We start from the raw sequence: 9,415 nt of genomic DNA on the forward strand, positions 1-9,415 counted from the left end.
TAGTACCCACACCACTTGCACATTGCAAGCAGTGGGGGTGCCCATCATTGCCACTTCATTTTTAATTATTTTAGTGATATCTAAATAAAGAGAAGGCCAGTCACACAATAATACCATTGGAGTTCCCATATCTTGAGTCTCTCTCTCTTGCTCTCTTGCTCTCTTGCGTCCGCTTGCTTGTGCTTCCACTTGTGCTTCTTCCTTCAATTGGTATCAGATCCTTCTTCTTCATGAGCTCAAGCCCAATCCGACATCGCTTCAGCTCTCATTTGAGTTACTTACATGTAACGTGTCCCCCTTTTATAGGACACGTCTTAGCAGCCCATTGGGAAGAGAGTCCAGAAAGCGCCCCCCGGCACTCCCAAGGAATGTCACGGGGTTTGTGATCTAGGTCTTCCTGAGTCTGCCACGAAGCGGAAGCATTCTGGCCATTCCCACTTAGGACCGACATGAATCAGGGTTTCCCTAATGGTCAAGTTCCTAGGAGGTGACTAGTATTGAGTCCCAGACGAACTACTTTGCACAGAAACGTGAGGGTCGAAGCAGATTTATACTGCACTTGGTTCAAGGAGAATGGGAAATGAGGGGGATACGAAGCTCGACCTCTCTGCCCGTAAGGCATAGTCCCATTCCGTTCCCCTAAAACAGTATAAATCGGGACTCTAGCTCTCTAGATTCTGGGTCTTTCTTCCTTAATTAATCAATTAATCACTGGTTTCTTCACGTAACTTAGGAACTGACATGGAAAAACAATGTCAAGCAAGTTTCTTTTCAACAATTGATCTTTATTTATCAGTCTTTGGAATACATCATATAATCCACCTGAAGGCTATTCCAGTAATCCTCAGGGATCGCTATTCCAAGTTTCGCCCATTAACTAGTATGCGGGCCTCGAGATCCCATCTCGAGTCATGTCGGCCTCTTGTGGAGGATCTGGAGGCAAGGGATTTACGGCGAGAGCCCCCACTGGCACCCAGGCATCCTCCTGCTCCAAGCAGTACCCACGGAGAGACCTCTCGCAGTGGGTTCGATCTATGTACCCGGCGCGGCTAACAACCCCCTTGGAAAGGGTCAGAGGTAACTGATACTGCCTCTCCCTCCAGGCTTTCAACCTAAAGCATTAGTTATTTTTTCAGCATTAGTTCCTTGATTAAAGAAGTACAAACAGTGGTCCTAAGTGTACAAACACAAGCACTCTATACGGCCAACTGCTAAGGTGTGACTCCTTCTCTCTAAATACATCCAGCATTTGATCTGGGATCAATCGTGACTTGGCAAGATCCCAAGGGCTTCGTAAGGTGAGTTGCTTGTTTACCCTCTTTCCTTGGGTTAGGGTTTATACCCTGTTAACCCAAATTGTCACTACTTTAGGTTTCCATATATTATGGTCAATAAATCCTGGACAAACCCGTTGTCCTCACTTGATTGGTCAATTGCTTGCTAGGCAATTCATAATTACCCTAACTTGGCAAATCAACCCCAAGGAAGGGTGATGTAGCAGGATGACTACTCATCCTCGAGAAAATTAGACTTGTACTTAGAACTCGCCAACCTTGTTCTAAGGAGTGGCAATACTATTTTGTGATTTAGACACAAAATCGTACATCGTTGCAGCTTGTGTCAGTATCTGACTTGTGGGATTATATCTTTCTTCGTATGGTCTTTCTTGATCAAGAATACATTTGATCACTTTTGGACTGATTTGAGCCCATATTTGGATAAGTTTATTATCATTTTTACTACTGTAATAAGTAGGGAGAATGCTATTTTGTCATCGAAGGCATATGTCTTACTTGTTGTTGATGCTTCTTGGCTACTTGGGATGATACATTGATGTCTATGGTTGATGCCACATGATTAGGCATGCTCCTAGAATGCTTTTGGGCTTCAATTGAGCTCACTTTTTCTTAGCCTTGACTATTTTTTTATTATTGTACATACAGTGGACAACAAGCTTTTAATAGGGATAGTCTATGTCATGCTCTTTCATGCTATTCAAGCATTCTATTGGATGTATTAGTGCATAATATTGAAGCTCTCTGCTTGATTACACTATCGAATGCATTTGAGCTTTGATTTGATGTCACCTGCCTACCTAATAATTCCCTGGCAGCATGTTTTAGTGGTCCATTAGGGAACTATCCTAGATGGCTTTGCTCGGCACTCGCGAGAATGCACAGGTCTATCGTCTAGGTTTCGCAAAGCCTACCCTGTAACAAAAGGTACCAGCCGTCCCCACAAGGATCAACGTGCAAGCTGAGGGTCCTAATTTGACAATTGAGATCTTGATACATCATCTAGCTCCATTGAAGGTGTCCCATAAGGGCTTCTCGTTCGACTAGAGTGATCGTAGCTGCCCTTGGTTCATGGAGTGCAACACTTTTTCAAGTACTTGGTTAGGATTCAAGGAACCTTAATGGAGTTCTGGCACAGCCGCCACACTAAGATAATTTCTAATAAAGGTTTTAAGACATGACCCTAGGTAAGTCAAAGCTCGACTCTACCTAATTTTTTTGCTAATTAATGTTTCGTGCAATGTCTTGAGAGAAGCTCCCAGCTTACTGGGACCACCCATTCATAGGACAGATCCGTTAAGGATCTCACCCACCTGCTTCCCACAAATGGTTTTATTTAGTTTACTAATTACCTATCACATTAAGTTATGACATATGAAAGCAGCTTTGTTAAATAATGCGTTATCACAGGTTCCTTCACGTAATTTTTAGGGCACAACACAAAGACAGAGAAAATAGTCTTTTGGTAAAACATATTTCACAAAGTTATTTTACAATGATTTTTCCCTTCTGCCTATGCAGAAGATAAACCTCCATTCACTGGAAAATCCCTTTTATCTGCGCTGTAGAAGAAAAGAAACCCTCCAAGATTTTCATCCCTTCACTAGTACCGGGGACTCCAAGATCCCATCCAGATTTGTATGAGGGTCAGACAGTTCCTAGGAGTGATCGAGAGATTTACGACCAAAGCCCCCCTGGCACTCTCGCCTAACGGATTCCTCACCGAGTGACCTCTCATCATCAGGGCCGGCAGTCCAAAGCTCCTTACAGCGGTACAAAACAATCCCCCTCGGAGTAGGGTTCCGTGTCTAGCCGTGGGGGAGACATAGCACGATCTTTCCTCTTATTATCCTAATTATATATTTACAATCATATCTAACTGTTGCAAGCACAATCGATCTTTCCTCTACAATCATCAATACTTACACAAATAAAAAAGAAACAACAGAAAGTGTTTTTAGCATAGGAAGTAACCCCACAACCCAAATCTAGGGTTTCTTTTTTAAGGTTCCACCTTATGCTTAGGGTTTCACTTCCTACTTGCAACTCTTTTTTCAAGATTCGCATGTTATTTCAAGAATTTGAAGTCTATTTTATCCTTGTGAAAAGTTTGGTATTTTTTCCCTAAAAGATAATATATGCCTTTAGGCATGCAATTCATGCACTGCCTTGCCCTAACCCGTGCTTAGCAAGATTTCAAATGCTTTTCCAAGTCTGTTAAGACTTTAGAATTCGTATTGATAAATTCTTATCAATGTCCAACAAGTCCTACAGACTTCCAATATTTATTTAATTTCATGATACTCATAGTTTTAGGATTGTCGAGTATATAATACTCGTTTTCACTTCAACATTCTCGATATTTTAGGTTAGGTTTTCTCGTTGATTTATACATGGGTCAATTCATGATATTGACGCTCTCGCTAATATAATCATTAATATTGATATTCAGTGTATTTTTAGCAAGAAAATATTTTTTATTTTATTCTACTCATGTTCTATAATTTAATCGACAATGTCAACTTTCAACATTATCTAGAAAGATTAAATTTCATTTAGCTATGTCCTAAGTGTAATGTTGATTATTTTTCTGAGAACTTTATTCCAAGCAATGCAAAAATCATAAGTACAATTTTTCTTTCATCTTTTAGACATCGAACTATATTTCCATGCACCTAATTTATGTGTATCTAGTATATATTTTCCTATAAAATTTTATGTTGATTTAATGCATTGATTATTTCATGATATTGTCTAAATGATTTTCTATAAATTATTATAAAATTCATATACCGATGTTTATCATTACCAAAATAAAATAGAGATAGTCACTTTCAATATAAATTTATTAAATATTTTATTCTCTAACATCTATATTTTTTCTATTATTATGATCACATGTGTCATTAATGATGTAACAATAAATATTGCAAAATAAACCATAGTTACGATATTTTCTTAATGATAGACATATAATCCTTTTCCAAGTGAAAGAGTCTTTTTATTGAAAAGTTAATTATTATATTACTTAGGTTATTTTCCTAAGCGATAGTTCATATGTATTTTCTTTAGAATACGTTTATAATCGTTTAAATCTAAATATAGCAATTAGCTTATAAAACATTAGTTTTTTCAAATCCATGAGATGTTACCTCTCTCAAGTTTGCTGTAATGGCGATTTCACCAATTTCTACTTCGTTATTTTCTCTTTTGGCCACATTCCTTGCTTCCCTTGCTTCAAATGGGCTTTTTGAATTTCTATGACCTTGCAGAGCCATGGATGTTAGGCAAAATTGACGTGGTAGTTCAAGGAGAGGTGATGGTTGTCCAAAAAAATTTTTCTAGCATTTCGCTTAGCAGTATGGTGGTATGGGGCAAAGGCATAACAAGGGATAGAGAAAATAAAAATGAGGTAGAAGTTTAGCAAGAGGGGATCAAAATGGCCTTAGACCCTGACGTTTGAGAAGGCCTATCTCTCTCCCACACTCTCTTACTCTCCAATTTTCACAATATGATGGCCTATGAATCTTTCTCTCTCTCTTTCTCTCTCTCTCTCTCTCTCAACATGAAGGGGAGGGGGGGGTATTTCAAGCTTCAAAGTTTCAATTGATAAGTGTGAGAAGTAGAGAAAGTTTTACATCATTAGGAGGTCTTCCTTCTTGCTTTTTTTGTGAAGGAGAGGGGATGTATTTATAGGCATGAGGGGAAGCATGCAGTCAACTCATTCTTTTGGCTACTTGTTATAAGAGCCAATTGAGATTTATTAAAAACACATTTTGATTGCCTACCTATTGTATGGTGGCATGGGGATAATTTTTAAATGGTTTCTCTCCCTCCAAGCGTAAAAAACATCGTGAATTTCAGTCTATTTTTTCACAAACGTATTTTTTTCTTCAAAATAACTTCATCTGGTAGTTTTTGGCCAAGTTACCTCTTGAAAAATCTAGTATACAAAGTCATGTTATACTCTTTGATACTTAACTTAATATCATGCTCATTCTTGGACATTCTTTGTCTACCGATTAAGGCTTTTGCGATTTGTCTTGCGATTATGAAATCAATGCGATCTTTGACGCATTAAATGGAATTGGGAATGCTAAATCAAATATAATGCTGGAAAAATTATATGATCAAGCCATCCTAATATTATTTACAAGGCGTCTTTTCTTTTTTTTAATTGGTATTATTGAGGCATCTTCTCATGTTGTCAGATTGCAGAATTGATTTAATACGAGACTCGATATTAAGAAAATTATGTCCGGTCACTTATGTGATAGCTCAATGAGTAATTTTTAAAATGTCTCAAGCCCGAAGTTGTTTCTTGATATGAAGCGCTATGGCAGGAATATTACATCCTCTCCTCCTTAGAGGAATTGAGATGTCCTCGTCTCAAAAAGAAGTGGGAAAACTGTTTTTCTAGAGCTATCTCTTCTATCCAAGTGGCATCCTCCTCAAGATAGTCTTTCCGCTGAATAAGATACTCTCTAATGGTTTTGTTTCCTAGAGGTTTCTCTTTTACATCTAGAATCTTATCAGGCTGGAGTTCAAGGGTTCCTTGACAAGGCATTACAATTTGCTGGTCATCAAGAATATGATCTTAATTGGCCATATAAGCTTTTACAAGACTAACGTGAAATACATTGTGAACTTTCACATGATCAAGAAGTTGTAATTTGTAGGCATTAGCTCCTAGGCATTTGAGAACCTTATATGGTCCACAATACCTTGGACTCAACTTTTTGAACTTTCCTAATGACAGAGTTTTCTTTTTTGGTCATACACGAATGAAAACCATGTCTCCCTCTTGGAAGATACACTCTTGTCGTCCTAGATCAACATAAGCTTTTTGGCGGTCTTAGGCAGCTTGGATGTCTTGTTTGATAGTTTTAACTTGATCATCCATGTCTTCTAGCATTTTCTTAGAATCCTCAAGCCTTAGGGTTCCAATTGCTTTAGCTTTGCTTGTATATCTTTGCTTTAGCTAGGTTCCAATTGCTTCAAATAGGCTTCTCCAAAAATGTGATGTAAATAGAGAGTCGTGATCACTAACGATCCATTTAGGCAATCCATGAAGCCTAAAGATTTCTTTCACAGACAATCATGCAATATCTGAAGCTTTGTAGTTGGTCTTGATTGGGATAAGATGAGTGACCCTTGTTAGCATATCCACAATCATCATGATTGAATTATATCCTCCTTGAACAGAAGATAAGACAACTATGAAATCCATATTGATGAACTCCCATTTCGTCCGTGGAATGTCAAGTGGCTGGTATTTTGACACACTGGGAACTTAGGCATTTAGTAACATATCTGAGTACATCATGCTTTAGCCTTTCCTAGTAATAACTTTTCCTAACTGCATTAAGAGTTTTTTGCATAGCCAGGGTGTCCTGAGAACGAGGAGCCATGGGCTTCCCATAATATCTTCTTTTTTAGCACTTGATTGAGGGGAATGCATAGCTTTTTCTTGAAATAGACAAGTCCATCATCCACAATGAAATTTTGGTATTTGGCTCTAAGCTCAGGATCAGTGTCCTTAACTAGGATTTCTCTAAGTATTAGTTGATACTTAGGATCCTTGTTTACCCCTTCTTTGGCTAGCTCAATGATTGGATTGCTAGGCATCGATATCATGGTAGCTAAAGTATTTCCTTTAGATGGATCTTCCATGATAAGTGCATTCAGAAAAGCTTTATGACTCAATGCATTAGCAATCACATTCTTTTTTCTAGGTCTAAATTTGATTTTAAAATCAAAATCTTGCAAGACTTCAATCCACTGACACTGCCTCATGTTGAGGTTTGGTTGAGTAAAGATCCATTTGAGACTTTTGTGGTTAATGACCAAAGTAAACTTTCTTCGAAGCAAATAGTGTTGCCACAATTTGAGAGCATGGATCACAGCTAATAGCTTGAGATCATGGGTGGCATAATTTCTCTCATGGATTTTCAGTTTCCTTGAGGAATAGCCTATCGGATGACCTTGCTGCATAAGCACACAACCTAGTGCAAGAGAACTTGCATTTGTTACGACCTCAAACTCTTGAGTTAGGTCACATAGCTTTAAAATGGGTGATGTTACAAAATTTTTCTTAAGCTGCTCAAGATTGGCTTGCTCAATGGGCGTCCACACAATAGTAGTTTGCTTTTTCAGCAAAGTGAGAGATGCAGCTATTAGGACGTTATTTTTTATGAAATTTTGTACCATCCAGTTAGCGCTAAAAAAATTATCATTTCCTTAATTTTATTTGGAGGTTTCCACTCTTGAACATCTCTAACTTTGGTTGGGTCTATAGAGATTCCTTCAGCAAATACTATGAATTTGAGATATTCCATCTGTCTTTTGAAAAAGACACACTTCTTTTTCTTCACATAGAGCTTGTGTGTCCTCATTGTATCCAACACAATGCGTAATTGTAGCTCATGGTCTTCGTCTCTCTTGGAGTATGTTAGGATGCCATCAAAGAAGACTAGGCCAAACTCATCAAGATAAGGTCAAAAAATGTCATGCATTAATCTGTTAAATGTAGCAAGGGCATTATTTAGACTGAAAGATATTAAAAGAAATTCAAAATGACCATATATGGTATTGAAGGAAGTTTTGGGGATATCTTCTTCCTTGATCCTATTTGGTAATAACGAGATTGGAGATCAAACTTGGAAAAGATTTTCACACCTTGCACCCTATCAACTAGCTCGTCTATTCTTGGGATCGGATACTTATTCTTGATTGTTACCTGGTCTATTCCTCAGTAATCAATGCAAAGGTGGAGAGTTCCATCCTTTTTCTTTTGAAACAATACTGGAGCTCCCCATGATGAATTACTGGGTTTGATGTATCCTTAATTCAATAACTGCTTGAGTTGCTCTTTCAGCTCAATTGCTTCAGGGATAGATATTTTATACGGACTCTTAGCAATCGAAGCGGCTCCTAGTTCAAGTCTGATCTCGTGATTGACTTCTCTTTGAGATGGTAATTTAATTAGCTCTTCAGGAAAGATGTCATCATATTCCTTTAACTAATACAACTCTCCCTCATCTTGTTTATTTTTCTCAATCTTATTTAATTTTATGAGATACACATGTAATCCTTTTCTTAACCCTTTTATTATGTGAGATGATTTGGCTAGTTGAACCTTGTGTTTTCCTACCTCACCTTGGGTCATCAATTTTTCCCCCTTTAGGTTTTGTAAAGTCACATGGTCTTTTCTACACTGAATATGTGCATCATTGGGGATTAGCCAGTCCATACCCAATACACATTCGTAGGCCCCTAAATTCATGATCCTAAATCCTGCTTCCCACGCTAAATGCCACTTTGCAAGTTTGCTGAGTAGATAGGATTTCTTTTCCATTGGCAAGTTCCACAAGCAACCTAGATGTAGGTATTATGTCTATATCTAATTTCTTGTTTTTAGTGACATGAATGAGTGTGTGCTTCCATAATCAATTATAAATTTAAAGGACTTACCATGATATTCTGTTGTTGGTGTTTGAATCACTGAAAACTAGTGATTTGGGCCTTTCTTATGGAGGGTGGCATGAACTGATGCCCTCTCCATATCGGCTTCCATAGTTGGATTTCCCTCTTCTTCAAGCTCTTTAAGAATTATAGCAGATGCTTTTCCTTTTGCAATTGAAGCCTGGTTTTGATATATGTACTGTCCTTGGCGAGGAATTTGGCCAAGCTTTGGACATTGTCTTTTAAAGTGGCATAGCTCATTATAGTGGATACACCTAGGTACTCATGAATTACTTCCTGTAGGTATGAAGTATTTGACTGGATTTTTTTTTGCCCTCTTTCCTTGACCAGCCGGATGTTGACCTTGGGCTCGCTTAAAATAGCCTGGTGAAGTCCCTTTGTTTTGATTCCAGAGCCTATTATTGCTTGGCTTTGATTGAATCTCCTGATTAAGAGGTGCTACACGAATCAAAGCATCTTGCAAATCAGTTGGGCCATAGATTCAAGGCGTGTATTCAAAGGAATATTCAATCCCTGACAAAACTTAGACACCTGCTAAGCAATAGTCATGGAAGGCGCATATTTAAGTAGCGAGATGAACTTTGAGTAATATGCCTCCAAGGTCATTCCCAGCTGTCTTAAGTTAAAGAACTCAT

This window comes from Lygodium microphyllum, chromosome 11, assembly GCF_053477565.2.
Source record: "Lygodium microphyllum isolate KBCC chromosome 11, Lygodium_microphyllum_v1.1.10, whole genome shotgun sequence".
NCBI classification, from domain to species: Eukaryota; Viridiplantae; Streptophyta; class Polypodiopsida; order Schizaeales; family Lygodiaceae; genus Lygodium; species Lygodium microphyllum.